The sequence below is a fragment of the Malaclemys terrapin genome, chromosome 4 (assembly GCF_027887155.1).
Source record: "Malaclemys terrapin pileata isolate rMalTer1 chromosome 4, rMalTer1.hap1, whole genome shotgun sequence".
NCBI classification, from domain to species: Eukaryota; Metazoa; Chordata; order Testudines; family Emydidae; genus Malaclemys; species Malaclemys terrapin.
In genome coordinates this window covers 110589876-110603868 of record NC_071508.1, presented here as the reverse complement: position 1 = coordinate 110603868, position 13993 = coordinate 110589876, and the positions used below count along the sequence as shown (strand labels likewise).

The window sequence follows — 13993 nt, the reverse complement described above, 5'->3', positions numbered from 1 at the left end:
GATGCATTGTTTGAGTGGTCTAATGACATATTATCACATTGTAGACATCTGGTATATAACTGTGATTTTCAGATTATTTTTTTCTGGCAGCCCAGTTGAAGAAAATTGTTGATGTCCACAACCCAATGGAGTTGGGGATGAGGGGTCTGGAGTGTGTGGGTGTGGGCAGGGCTCAGGGCTGGGGCAGATGGTTGGAGTACCAGGGTGAGGGTTGCAAGGTGGGGCAGGGGGATTTGGGATGCGGGGGGGGCTCTGGGTTTGGGGGAGCTCAGGGCTGGGGCAGGCAGTTGGGGTGTGGGAGGGGGTCAGGGCTCTGGGGTGGGGCTGGGGATGAGGGGTTTGGGGTGCAGGAAGGGGCTCTGGGTTTGGAGGGGGCTCAGAGCTGGGGCAGGGGATTGGGGCATGGGCTTACCTCAGGCAGCTCCTGGTCAGTGGCGCAGCGGGAGTACTAAGGCAGGCTTCCTGCCTGTCCTGGCACTGTGGACCGTGATGCGCCCTGGAAGCAGCCAACAGCAGACCTGGCTCCTAGGCCCAGAGGCACGCCAGTGGGAGTGCCAATGCTCGGGGCAGGGGCAGCGTGTAGAGCCCCGTGGCCCCCCCCACCCAGGAGCCGGACCTGCTGCTGGCCACTTCCGGGGTGCAGCGCGGTGTCAGAACAGGTAGGGGCTAGCCTGCTTTAGCGGGGCAGCACCACTGACTGGACTTTTAATGGCCCGGTCTTCGGTGCTGACCAGAGCCGCTGCGACCCAGTGCCTTATATTCTGTGACCCAGTACTGGGTCATGACCCGCAGTTTGAAAACCATTGGTATATAATGTAATGAGATTCATTTCCTCTAACTGCATGTGTCCTTGCCAGAGGTCTCCTTGCCACTCAAACTGAGATCAGGGGACCACTTATTCCTACTTTTTTTTTTTTTTCTAATGGGCCCATTTCATTCATCCCATTAGACATATAAATATCCACAGTGAGGCTCAGCAGAGCAAGAGACTTTGCACATTATTGCTTCAATCCTTTCTGAATTCCTTTTTTGTTCCTTGCATGAAAAATGTTTCTGTACTGTATGTGGTTCCTTTTTTTTTCCTCCTGACTTTTATTAGGTCATCCAGTCCTTCTGCATGTAGCCACGTGAGAGGCTGGACCACAAGTTTCCATGTGCTTTTCCCCTTTTCTCTTAAAGCTGCACCCTGACCTGCATTCATAAAAGTTATCAGATAATCATGGTGGTAAGCTGTTTTTACACATCCTCTCACACACATGTCTGTAGCAAAGAGACATCCTGGGTCAGAGACTTTGATTCAGAATGCTAATGTCATTTTATTGTCGTCAAAGCAGGGGATACAGAGCTGCAGCTCTGCTGTTAAGTAGTATTTGTAGAAGTTTGGGAGGGCTAATCCCCCACCCTGTCTGGGTAATTACAGTGCCTGCATTTTAATCCGGTGATTGTGTGTGGCCCATATGAAGGGCGGAGTGGCTCCATTGAATTGACTAAAGCAGCTTGTGGGGATTTTGATGGGGCTGCTGTGGCAGAGACGATTATACTTTGGTAATATTGCTGTTTTGATTACCCATCCGTCCATCCTTCTAGTCCTTTTTGGCATGCATTTCAGTAGCTTATCATAATGTAAATTCAAACTGGTTTGAAGGGAATTGGCAAGCTGTATATCAAGGTATTTCATCTGGCTGGCGACCTTTTCTTTGGGGCTCTCCGGTGATTTGGGCAGTGGGGTTTTGCTGAGACATACAGTAAGAGCTCACTTTTATGGTGATTTACTGTCGAACCCCAGAGTCCTTTAAACTTCTCTAGACGGGAAAAGGTTTGTGAGAGCTCTTCCCGAGGCCTTGGCATATAAGCCAATGGGTTGTTCTAGTATAACAAGGCTTTGTCCCTTACAGGCCCTCTTTGTTTACCTTTAATCAGCACATGCTGCCTGAACCTTGCTGCAAGTGGCTTGATAACCAAGGCAAACAACAGGAGTGTGGGCACCCTGTCTCCGGCCATGTGCCAGCTGAAACTGTGCCCATAGATTCTAGCTGCTCCTGGTGACCTGTAGTCAGGATCCTTATCTAGGATTTTCATCTAGCTAATGCATTTGCCACCAAACCTCATTGCTCCTAGAGCTGCAAAAGGAGAGTCCCATCACCTTCTCCTTGTTTTATTGTTACCCTGCATTTTGATTCAGCCAACTATAGGTTGGAGGCCTGCCACCAATTCTGAATTTGGATCCAGGTTTGGATTACAAATTTCCCACAAATCCAGGGGTGTCTGTATGTAGGGTTTTGCTTTGAGCCCATCTGAGCTTTGCTCTTCAGAATCATCTACCGACGCTGCCTGGTGCTGGGTGGGATCTGGCCATGGGGAACCATTCTATATGGGGGTGTTACTTTGTTATTAGTAGCAACTCTGGGATCCGGGCAAGATTCCCTGGAAGGTAGCCATGTGCTGAGGGAATGAATGTGCATAAGGCTGGCTCACACCCTTTCTATCGCTGATGGAGGAGATGAGCAATCAGGCCTTAAATGAGCTGACAGTCGGTCAGAGTTGGACTCTCACAGAAAGCACAGATGGGGAATTCAGGGGCTGTGTTCCTCTCAATATCCAGCCCAATCCAATGGCTCACCTCCACGCTGTTCCTGTTAAATGATCTCACTGCTGTGGCTAGAAAGAGAGGGTATGTCTGACTGGGAGAATGAGACAAAGGTAGAAACTTTTCTGCTCACACATTGGAGATTTGTTTCTGGGTATGTCTACACTGCAATGAGACACCTGCTGCTGACCTGTGCCAGCTGCCTTGGGCTCGTGGGGCTGAGGCTAAGGGACTGTATAACTGCGGTGTAGACATATGGGCTCAGGCTGCAGCCCGAGCTCTAGGACCCTGCAAGGTTTGAGTGTCCTAGAGCCTGGCCTGCAGCCTGAACCTGAATGTCTACATCGCAATTATACAGTCCCTTAGCCTCAGCACCACGAGCCCGAGGCAGCTGGCATGGCCCAGCCGTGGTGGTCTAATTGCAGGGTAGCCGTACCCAGAAACAAGCCTCCAAAGCATGAGCAGAAAAGATTCTCTCTCATTCTCCCAGTCAGAACTCTGGTGGCACCTGGGAGCCAGGCCATCAGAAATGTCGATACATTTGGAATAACCTGCCAGCCGCTCGTGGAGTACGTGGGAAGCAGAAATCACGTGGTGGTAGAGGTTAGGCCAGACCCTCCTCTGAGCATTTACAGGAAACAAAAATCCTGCTGAGAAATCACAGCTTTAGCCTGGCTAGGGCCATAGCATTGGGCAGAGAGGCCTATTGGAGATGTGGGATCAGGGCAGTTTGGCTTTTGGAATGGCATAGAACAACTGTGAGCATGTGGGGATGCAGCATGACACTGGGATGCTTTGAACATAGGAATTGCCAGACTGTATCAGGGCCAAGGCCCAGTATCCTGTCTCTGACAGCAGCCAGTACCACATGCTTCAGAGGAAGGTGTAAGAACAATGAAGTAGGCACCTGTGGGATAAAATCTGTCCCCCCATGTTAGCTCTCACCCTGATCTCTAACCGCTGGAGATTGGCTGAAGCACCCAACATGAGGTTTAATAGCCTCTCCCTAAATGTATGTTAGCACTGCCTGTGATAACTGGATATTCTTGAGCATGTTGGGGTATAGCAGTGGGGAGATGGCTTCTGTAGGGAGGGGGGGATCATGCTATCCAAACCATGCAGGGATGGAGTGGTTTTGGGGGGCCAGGAATGTGGCATGGGAGCACTGTGAGGATTTGAGGAGAAGACTTTGGGTAACGGCACTGGAACATTATTGTGGGCTATTGGCGGCACAGCTGTATGGCAGGGCAGTGACCTAGGGCTGTTAGGGTCATGACAGGGGAAAGGTTAGAGTGCAGCATGGAAGCTGTTCGGGGATGCCGGAGCATAGTATGGGTGAGGCTTGAGGAGGTTTGAATGGGTTGTGGTCATAGCAGGGATGCAGTTTGAGAGTGTGAGGGGAGCAGTAGGGAAGCAGTTTAGGGGGATTGGGAGAGACCTGGGGAGCTGTTTGGGGGAGTAGAGGAGTTTTGGGGGGAGTGAGGAAGGAGTTGGAGGGTTGGGGAGCTGTATGAGCTCTTTGGAGTGCAGGTTGAGAGTAGATAGGGCTTATGGGAGTAGGTAGGCTGTTGAGGCTTGGCTCCGATCTCACTTCATGATGGTGTAGATCAGGATTAACCCCATTGAACTCACCTGGGTTTTACCCTGGTGGAACTCTAATGAGGGTGATCTGAATCAGGCCCTTCAGTTTTTATTCTATACAAACTCTGTGCCTTAAGAAGCTCAGCTTTTCCATCCCACAAAAATAAACAGCTGAACTCTGGCTCCAGGATTCCCAGATGGACTGAGCCAGCCCTGTCTCACTGGAGCAGAGAGCACCCTGGCTGTCCCAGTGAGACCCAGCACCAGCGCTGGGCCTCCTTGACCCTTAGCACCGGCACAGAGGGACCCAGTTTGTCTCTTTCTTGAAATTCTGCTGTTCAGCCCTACATCTTTCTTTCCCGGGGAGTTTGCGGGAGCTGCAGAGGGAGTAGCAGTGCTGAGGGAAAGGCAGCAAAAAGAAAGAGAAAGAAATGCTGCCTTTTTTTCAGAGTCCTTAGCTGAATTAGCAGGACAAACATTGTGGGAAGTAATCAGGCAAGGTGCAGCTCTCCTTCAGGAATGTTTGCTGCTGATCACACCGCAGTTGGAGTGCTAGAGAGTGAGTGAACGCTGGGCTCTCTTGACACAAATGTGAAGTAGGGTTTTGCTGCAGCTAGAGGGCTGTGCTGATGCACATCTCCAGTGCTCTGTCTGGCTATACTGATGCACATTCCCAGTGCTGTCTCCGGCTGTGCTGAGGAGTGGTCCCCAGTGCTATACCTGGTGCTGTCACTGACTACCTAAGACTTGCAAGCAAAGCAGCTCAAGAATCCGTCCTGAAAGGAAGAGGCTGGAATCATTCCAGGGGAAAGGCTGTTCCTAGCCAGCATCATGCCTGGATCAGGTTTACTTCAGCTACCTTCTCTCCAACTTAGTGGGTGAGACACTGTTCATCACTCAGGTAAGGAACATCCCTGGACTTTTCTTATCCAGGTTACTTTCCTGCTTTGATCAGACAACAGCAGCCAGTGCAGGATTAACGGATAGTTGTTTCTGGGAGGGGTGGGGGCTGGTTAGGATTTAGCAAAAGATTTTTTGACCCCAAATATTTCAGAGAAATTGCAGAGCCACTTCAGGTGGGTCTGAAAATCTGAGGTGGCCACAGAGAGAGAGGCTCTGTGGACTTTCCCTTTCAACTCAGCCCTCTGCTAAAGTTTGGGGATCCGTAATTAGACGGTGTGGCTAAAGAGAACTAATAGTCAAACCATCCATGATAGATGCTAGTCATGTCACTCAAGGCATCACTGGAAAATGCTGAGGTTCCTGGAAGATGTATAAAAAGCTGAATAGAATAGAGGAGACAATTAGTCATTTTGGTTAATTGTGCCAATAACAATACCTTCTACTTGTATGCATGTAACCCCCTTTTCAATCCAGGTTTGCAAGGTCCTATCAGCTCTTGGGCAGTGCCTGTGGGAAAGGAGCTGTGTGTTCGGAGTTTCAAAGGGCTAGTGTGGAAGGAAAGTGTCTTTGGTATCTGACCAGTGCCTGGCTTGTAATTCATTCTCCTGCTGCTCCAGGTTTTATAGAAACCCCTGCTGTTCTACTCAGCCCCCCTTATGAAGCTGCTTGCTTAGCTTCCGAAAACTAGATTTCCTCTGAATGAGCGCAGCATCTGCCACCAGAAACTTCTCCCCCCAAAGGGACCTGAAGGGAAAGCGATGATGCTATGTAAATAATACAGATAATAAGTGGAGGCAGGTGTGAGGCTGGCTGAGACTCTCACAGGAAAATCCACTTTGTCTCAAGAGGATCATAGATGGCTACTTGGCAGCGGGAGGAATTAGCCCATCAAAAAGGGTGTCAATCTATTTATCTAGCAAAAGTTTCTAGTGCAATTTAAATAGCTGGTAGATCTGCAGCATCTGGAAGCTAAATGCTCTTCACTCTGATTCCCTGCCTCTCCACCAGAGGCAGGGAGTAAACAGGCTACTGGAGAGCAAGTAGGTTGCTGCAGCTCCCGTTTGGTATCCTCAGTCTGTTCAGCACAGGTCCCTGCTTTGGAAGTCCTTAGGGCTTTGTCCCTCCCTGTCCCCTCCTAACCTTCAGACTTCAGCGCTGGGGAGAGGAGTCAGGCACTCTCAGGCCCTGCTATGAATCTCCCTTTCATACGGTCTGTCCCATGTCCCCTGTGCCCAGCCTGGTAAAGGCTGTCCACACTGCCCAATCGGGGTGCTCTGTCAGGCTGGCCCAGCGTTCTAATGTGACCCATCCCCTTTCGATGAAAATCAGACACTGCCCAGGAAGGGTTAAACTGTGAGGCCGTCACGCAGCTTCCCCAGGGTGAAGAGAAATGCTGCCTGAATTGTGAGATTGGAATCTCGGAAGCTGGAGAGGGAAGCCCCCTGTTAGCTCACCTTGCCCATCTCCTGGGCCGGGTCATTCCATACTGGCTGTTCTCTAGCATTTGGTCCAGTCTAGTGCCGAACGTCTAAGGGATGGAGCTACCCCTCACCCCTTAGGAGATGATCTCCCAGCCCAAGAGAAAAAACAACAAGGAGTCCTTGTGGCACGTTAGAGACTAGCAAATTTATTTGGGCATAAGCTTTCGTGGGCTAGAACCCACTTCATCAGATGCATGGAGTAGAAGATACAGGAGCAGGTATAAATACATGAAAAGACTTGATTTGCCTTACCAAGTGTGAGGTCAGTCTAATGAGACCATTCAATTGCCAGCAGGATAAATAACTTTTGAAGTGGTAATGAGTGGCCCATTTCAGATAGTTGACAAGAAGGTGTGAGTAACAGTAGGGGGAAATTAGGTTTAGGTTGCTGTTCAGTAGGTGTTTCCTTATATTCAGCCCAAATGATCTCACTGTTATTTCCATCTCATTACACCTAGGTACATCCCTGTGATCACCCTAAACAACCCCTCCCCCACCTTGGGGCGTACACCCTTCTGACATTTGCCAGCTGCTAACAGGCTGGCATTTTGCTCCTTTAATCTCTCCTGCCCTCTGTCATTTTCATTGCTTTTTTTCTGGACTCTTTCCAGTTCATCAAGCTCCCTCTGTAACGGGGTGCCTAGAATTGAATGTGGTAACCCAGAGTGGTGGCACCAGAGCCACCTTCCCTTCCCTGCTCCAGGGCATTCAACCTTGGAGTGTGCAGCACCAAACTGGCTTGGCCTTTGTTATAACACAATCCTTTGCAGTGTGGTATTTGCTGCCCACTCTCCCCACCAAATCTCACAGCTGTTCCTGGTCTCAGCTCTCCCTCCCGCTGATAATGGTGTTTGGGGTTATTGTCCCTGGGCATAATACAAACACTTTCCCAAACTGAACCTTAGGCCAGGTCTGCATACAGACCTATGCTGGTATAACTATTTTGCTGCACGCCCCTGAGCAGTGTAGTAGTTACACCGACCTTAACCCCCCGTGTAGGTTGGCGGGAGAGCTTCTCCCATTGATGGAGCTACCGCCTCTAATTATGCCGATAAGAGAGCTTTCTGAGAGCTCTGTGCATAGGAGCGTCTTCGTGCAAGCACTACAGTGGTGCAGCTGCACCAGTGCAGCGTTTTAAGTGTAAACCTCCCCTTACTTTGCTATTTTTCTAACCTTTCTAACCCCAAGTGGCAGCTGCTTTTGTGGCTTTAGGATGGGACTAGCAAGCAGAAGATGCAGATTCAAGTTCCATCTCTGCCACTGACTTGCTATGTGATCTTGGGCAAGTCACTAAAATGTCTCTGTGCATCAGTTTCCCCATCTGTAAAATGTGATAATACTGACTCACCTCACAAGGGGGAGGAAGAGTGTGTGAGGACTTTTATTATTGAGGGAGAGGCAGAGAGACCCTGAGCCAGTACAGTATATGCATAACATTAAGCCAGTGGTCCCCAAACTTTTTCACTTGTGCCCCCCACTTATCTGGTCTGTGCCTCCCAGGGAGCTTCAGTGAGGAGCAGGAACCAGGAGCACAGCCATAGCTGGGAATGGGGCCGTGGTTGGGACCTGGGCCAGCATTGCAGCTAGGGCCTCAGTCAGGGCCCAGAGCTGGGGGCCGCAGCCAGGAGCAGAGTCGGGGCCGGGATCAGAGCTGCAGCTGGGGCTGTGACCAGGAATGAGGCTCTTGGCAGCAGAGCTGGGGGCAGAGTGGGGCTGAGTGGTGCTCCCTCCTGAGGGGCAGGCCTGGGCCCTGGCTATGCCCCCTGAACATTCCTCCATGTCACCTTAGGGGGGCACACCCCACAGTTTGGGGACCACTGCAGTAAGCACACGAGTAGTATGCATTGATTTATATGGGGCTACTTATATGCTGAGGGTTATGCACCTGTTTAAGTGCTTTGCTGGATTCAAGCCCCAGCATCCAAAAGATGCTAGATGCATTACAGAAGTCTGAGACCCAGTCTCCCTGTGCCAAAGCGCTTCAGGCCTCAGGAGAGGACAAAGGGAAGAAATCTCAGTTGCATTTCTCCCCAGTTGTTCCTTCAAGGAGTTTTCACCCCTCTCCCCACCCAGCAGTCTAGGGGGCTGCACCACAAATCCTGCTTACTGCCCAGGATCTCCACAGATCCCAGAAGATGTTGGTACAGGGGAGCTTGGAGACGTCTGCAGGGGGTCTTTGTGCCTCTGCAGCAGCTCTTTGGTACTTTGGCTCCAACAAAATCTCACTACTAGGGCTTCCCCTGGAATCCCCCTTAAAGGGGAATCCTATCATGGGGTGGTGCCCTGAGCTCTGCTGGGCTGGGAGGGGAAGGATGCATTTCCCCACCTCCTTGTATACACCCCTCAACTGTGGAGTGCCCTCTAGTGACCAGAGGAACAGGTTACTGTCATGGAGGCAGCTGAGCCCCTTCTACTTGGGAAGGCAAGAGCCATGAATGGAGGTGCCATCCAGGCACAGCTCATGGGAGCATGATCAGGCCCTTAATTGATTGATCATGAATAAGGCTGCGATTCTTTCACAGAGGTCACGAAATCCGCAACTTCCATGACCTCTGACGTCTGCTGACTTCGAGCGCTCTATGGCCAGCCACACCAGGCACTGCTGGGGCCAGCTGCTCCAGTGGTCCCTGGGGCCAGCCACACCGGCCTTTGCTTGGGAAGCCCAAGGCCAGCTGGCTTCGGAGATCACCCGAGCAGCGATCGTGGGGGTGACCTGGGGACTGCCCGAGCAGCAGCGGTCCCCAGGCAGCTGGAGCAGCGGTCCCCAGGAGCAGCAGCTGAGGTGCAGTCAACCCCTAGCACTGGAGCAGGACCCCCCCAGAACAGTGGGGCCCCCGAAGTAGAGATTTAGTCAGGGGTCTTTTTGGTAAAAGTCATGGACAGGCCACAGGTTGTGAATTTTTATTTATTGCCAGTGACCTGTCTGTGACTTTTGCCAAAAATACCTGTGACTAAATCTTAACCTTATTCATGAAGCACTAGGTACCTTTTAGACACGTGAGTGCTCAGTAGGATAGATACCCCACTGAGGACAGAGAAGTGTGCTTATGTAGGCCATCCACAGCCTCAGAAATAACTCTGACATTATCATCAAAGGGGCTGATAAAGGAGGTGCTGTAGTCATAATGAACAGGTCAGATTATGAACAGGAGGCTGCCAGGCAACTCTCCAAGACCACATTCTACAGGCCACTATCCTCTGATCCCACTGAGGAATACCAAAAGAAACTACACCATCTGCTCAAGAAATTCCCAGCTACAATACGGGAACAAATCTACATGGACACACCCCCAGAACCCCGACCAGGGGTATTCTATCTGCTACCCAAGATCCATAAACCTGGAAACCCTGGACGCCCCATCATCTCAGGCATTGGCACTCTGACAGCAGGATTATCTGGCTATTTGGACTCTCTCCTCAGACCCTATGCTACCAGCACTCCCAGCTATCTTCGAGACACCACTGACTTCCTGAGGAAACTACAATGCATTGATGTTCTTCTTGAAAACACCATCCTGGCCACCATGGATGTAGAAGCACTTTATACCAATATTCCACATGAGGATGGACTACAAGCTGTCAGGAACAGTATCCCTGATGAGGCCACAGCAAGCCTGGTGGCGGAGCTTTGTGACTTTGTCCTCACCCACAACCACTTCAGATTTGGGGACAACTTATACCTTCAAGTCAGTGGCACTGCTATGGGTACCCGCATGGCCCCACAGTATGCCAACATTTTTATGGATGACTTAGAACAACGCTTCCTCAGCTCTCGTCCCCTAGTGCCCCTCCTCTACTTGCGCTACATTGATGACATCTTCATCATATGGACCCACGGAAAGGAGGCCCTTGAAGAATTCCATCTGGATTTCAACGATTTCCACCCCACCATCAACCTCAGCCTGGACCAGTCCACACAAGAGATCCACTTCCTGGACACTACAGTACAAATAAGTGATGGTCACATAAACACCACCCTATACCGGAAACCTACTGACTGCTATACGTACCTACATGCCTCTAGCTTCCATCCAAGACACATCACACGATCCATTGTCTACAGCCAAGCCCTAAGATACAACCAAATTTGCTCCAACCCCTCAGACAGAGACAAATACCTACAAGATCTTTATCAAGCATTCATAAAACTACAATACCCACGTGGGGAAGTGAGGAAACAGATTGACAGAGCAAGACGGGTACCCAGAAATCACCTACTACAGGACAGGCCCAACAAGGACAATAACAGAACACCACTGGCCATCACATACAGCCCCCAGCTAAAACCTCTCCAGTGCATTATCCACGATCTACAACCTATCCTGGAAAATGATCCCTCACTCTCACAGACCTTGGGAGGCAGGCCAGTCCTCGATTACAGATAACCCCCCAACCTGAAGCAAATACTCACCAGCAACTACACACCACACCACAGAAACACCAACCCAGGAACCTATCCCTGTAGCAAATCTCTTTGCCTACTCTGTCCCCATATCTACTCTGGCAACAGCATCAGAGGACCCAACCACATCATCAAGGGCTCATTCACCTGCACATCCACTAATGTTATATATGCCATCATGTGCCAGCAATGCCCCTCTGCCATGTACATTGGCCAAACCGGACAGTCCCTCCGCAAAAGAATAAATGGACACAAATCGGACATCAGGAATGGTAACATACATAAGCCAGTACGTGAACACTTCAATCTCCCTGGTCATTCTATTACATATTTAAAAGTCACTATCATTGAACAAAAAAACTTCAGAAACAGACTTCAAAGAGAAACAGCAGAACTAAAATTCATTTGCAAATTCAACACCATTAATCTGGGCTTGAATAGGGACTGGGAGTGGCTGGCTCATTACAGAAGCAGCTTTTCCTCTCCTGGAATTGACACCACCTCATCTATTATTGGGAGTGGACTACATCCACCCTGATTGAATTGGCCCTGTCAACACTGGTTCTCCACTTGCGAAGTAACTCCCTGCTCTCCATGTGTCAGTATATAATGCCTGCATCTGTAACTTTCACTCTATGTATCCGAAGAAGTGAGGTTTTTACTCACAAAAGCTTATGCCCAAATAAATCTGTTAGTCTTTAAGGTGCCACCAGACTCCTTGTTGTTTTTGTAGATCCAGACTAACACGGCTACCCCCTGATACTTGTGCTTATGTAGCTCCTCCTTAATATCATCTGTGAACATCATTAACCTCCCCCTTTCAGATCACTAATAAAGATGCTAAATCAGACCAGACCCAATACTAGCTCTACAGCCCACTCCCTGCTCCATTCCTTGCAGTTTGTCTTCACCCTTTGTTTCCAGTCCCTTGGCAGGTTCTCAGTCCAGGTGGCTGCATCAGACCCAAGCCAGGCTGAACTGGTTTTTCAGGTCTGATTATATGGTGCACAGTCTAAAATTCCAGTGATGATGCTTTATTTTTAAAGCACCTAAAAGTGTGCGTGGCACTTCATGAAACGCGGAGAGGCCCAGCCCCTGCCTCCAAGACCTGCCGATCAAAATCCAGCTGGGACATGACAAGGAGGGAAGAAAAACAGACCAGCGGGGTAAATTCCAACTCCAGTAGACATAACCATGCTAGCTCAATCAGACCTAGCATGTGTATATCTCCTTGGGCTGGAAATTACCCTCCCCCCCTCAGCTCCGAGGGGGCCAGACCCAAAGGAGAAGGGAAGGACAAAGGCAGTGATAACACTGTTCAGCAAGGCATGGGCATAGCGTGATGGCTCCATTTAAAAAATTCATGGCATCCACTGCCATCATCTGCCTCCTTGCCATCACACCTGCCTCTCCCCCAACACACGGCCCTGTTGCTGAGTATAATCCCTCCAGCTGCCGGCAAAAGCAGGAGGTGAGGGAAAGAGAGGGAGCGCCTTTGTGTTGGATCTTTTTGCCTAGAGCAACCTGTGCCTGGGGCTGGAAATGAACAGGGTTGAGGAAGGGCTTGGGGGAATATTGAATCCCTTTTCCTCTCCCTGGCTACAGTTGCTCCTGACTTCAGACTGAGTGTGGGAGAATCAGTGCTAAAAGTCTGGGGCGGGGTGTCTATCATCTGGAGTCGTGGCTGTGGTAAGACAGTGCCTCAAGTGCTCCCCTCAGCAACCGGGCTCGGTTTTTAATTTGAATTTTCTTTTCTTTTTGTTGCTGGGTCCATGACCCCTGAGCAGTGCCCCCCATCCGCCGCACACACTTTAGCACTGGGGGGAATGCTGGGCTTTACACAGTCACTGCAGCACTGTGGTTTCTCTGAATAGAGCTGAGTGCCAGTCCAAGCCCAGACACATCAGAGTAGATTTGCAAAGGGGCGGTGGATGCCCAACTGCTGTCAATGTTCAAGGAGATTTGGGGGGGCCTGTCAGGCCTTCTGTGACTTTGAAAATCTCCCCCCTCATCTTATCTTTAAACAATTCATTTGCTGTGCATTGGGTTTTTATAGGCTGGCATGTGTGGCCTTTCTACCAGGGTTAGACATTCTCTGGGCAGGGCTCTCTTCTCCCTCCCAGCCATATGGCAAGAGTCTTTGTGACTATAAGCCATAAGACTCTACATTGTTGAAGTTCCCATACTTCCCTCTTCCCATGAGCATTGCAAGGAGAACAAGAGTAGTTTAAAAGCCTGAAGCAGATGTTCCTTCTCCTGTCATCCTTGAAAACATAATAAGCTCCTTCACTCCAACAGCTCCCGCCAATTTAGAGGCGAACTTTCTTAAAGACAGAGAGCAAATCTCCATCAGACTAGTCCAGGTGGAAACATCAGACACTAAAAACAAGGCTAAAAAAATCTCAGGCTGCAGCTATTAAGCTGGGTAATGAGACAGGCCTCACACTTTGTATCAAACAGGGAATTCTTTACCTGAACTTTAATGGAATGATTCATTTCTTCACTACACTGGCTTATTGCATCTGTGAGAAATACTTCTGAGTTTGAAAAACTGAAATAGAAAAGTGCAGCATCCAAAATATGGCTTAGTTTTTAAAGTGATAGCAGATACTTAGCACTAGAAGTAAAGCATAGTGAGTAAGGGCTTTAAATATATTAGCAGTAGCACCCATGGGCCCACATGACGCTCAGGGCCCCATTGCGCTGAGCATGGTAGGCAAAGACAGTAATAGTCTCTGCCCTGAGGCTCTTAGCATCTAATTTGAAACAAGACAGGATTCTGAGTATAACAAACACGAGGAAGGCAGAAATACCAGTAATGCTTGACAGCCCCACCTTTACAAAGCTGAGACACGTTCCCACCAGGGTGCCACTTGGAACTGAGGTACCACTGAACCCTCTGACCCACCAGCCTGGGCTCCCTCTCACACTGTACTGCTGTGACAAGCTGCAAAGCCCTCCAGCCTGCACTTTCACCAGCATTCGCACAGGTAGGGACACACCCTACCTCCAACCACCAGCTTCCCAGCCTGGGACCCC

General features: G+C 49.9%; 1 protein-coding gene across 3 annotated transcripts in view; it reads left to right on the top strand.

Moving 5' to 3' along the window:
• SYNDIG1L (synapse differentiation inducing 1 like) overlaps positions 1-13993 on the top strand; it is a 67445-nt gene that overhangs the window by 28925 nt on the left and 24527 nt on the right. The window contains exon 1 of one of the 3 annotated variants that reach the window (XM_054027037.1): positions 4879-5069. The exons of the other annotated variants lie outside the window; for them this stretch is intronic. The gene's annotated coding sequence lies outside the window, so the exon portion shown is untranslated. Of the gene's footprint in view, positions 1-4878; positions 5070-13993 lie in introns of those variants that run through there. 3 annotated transcript variants of the gene reach the window in all.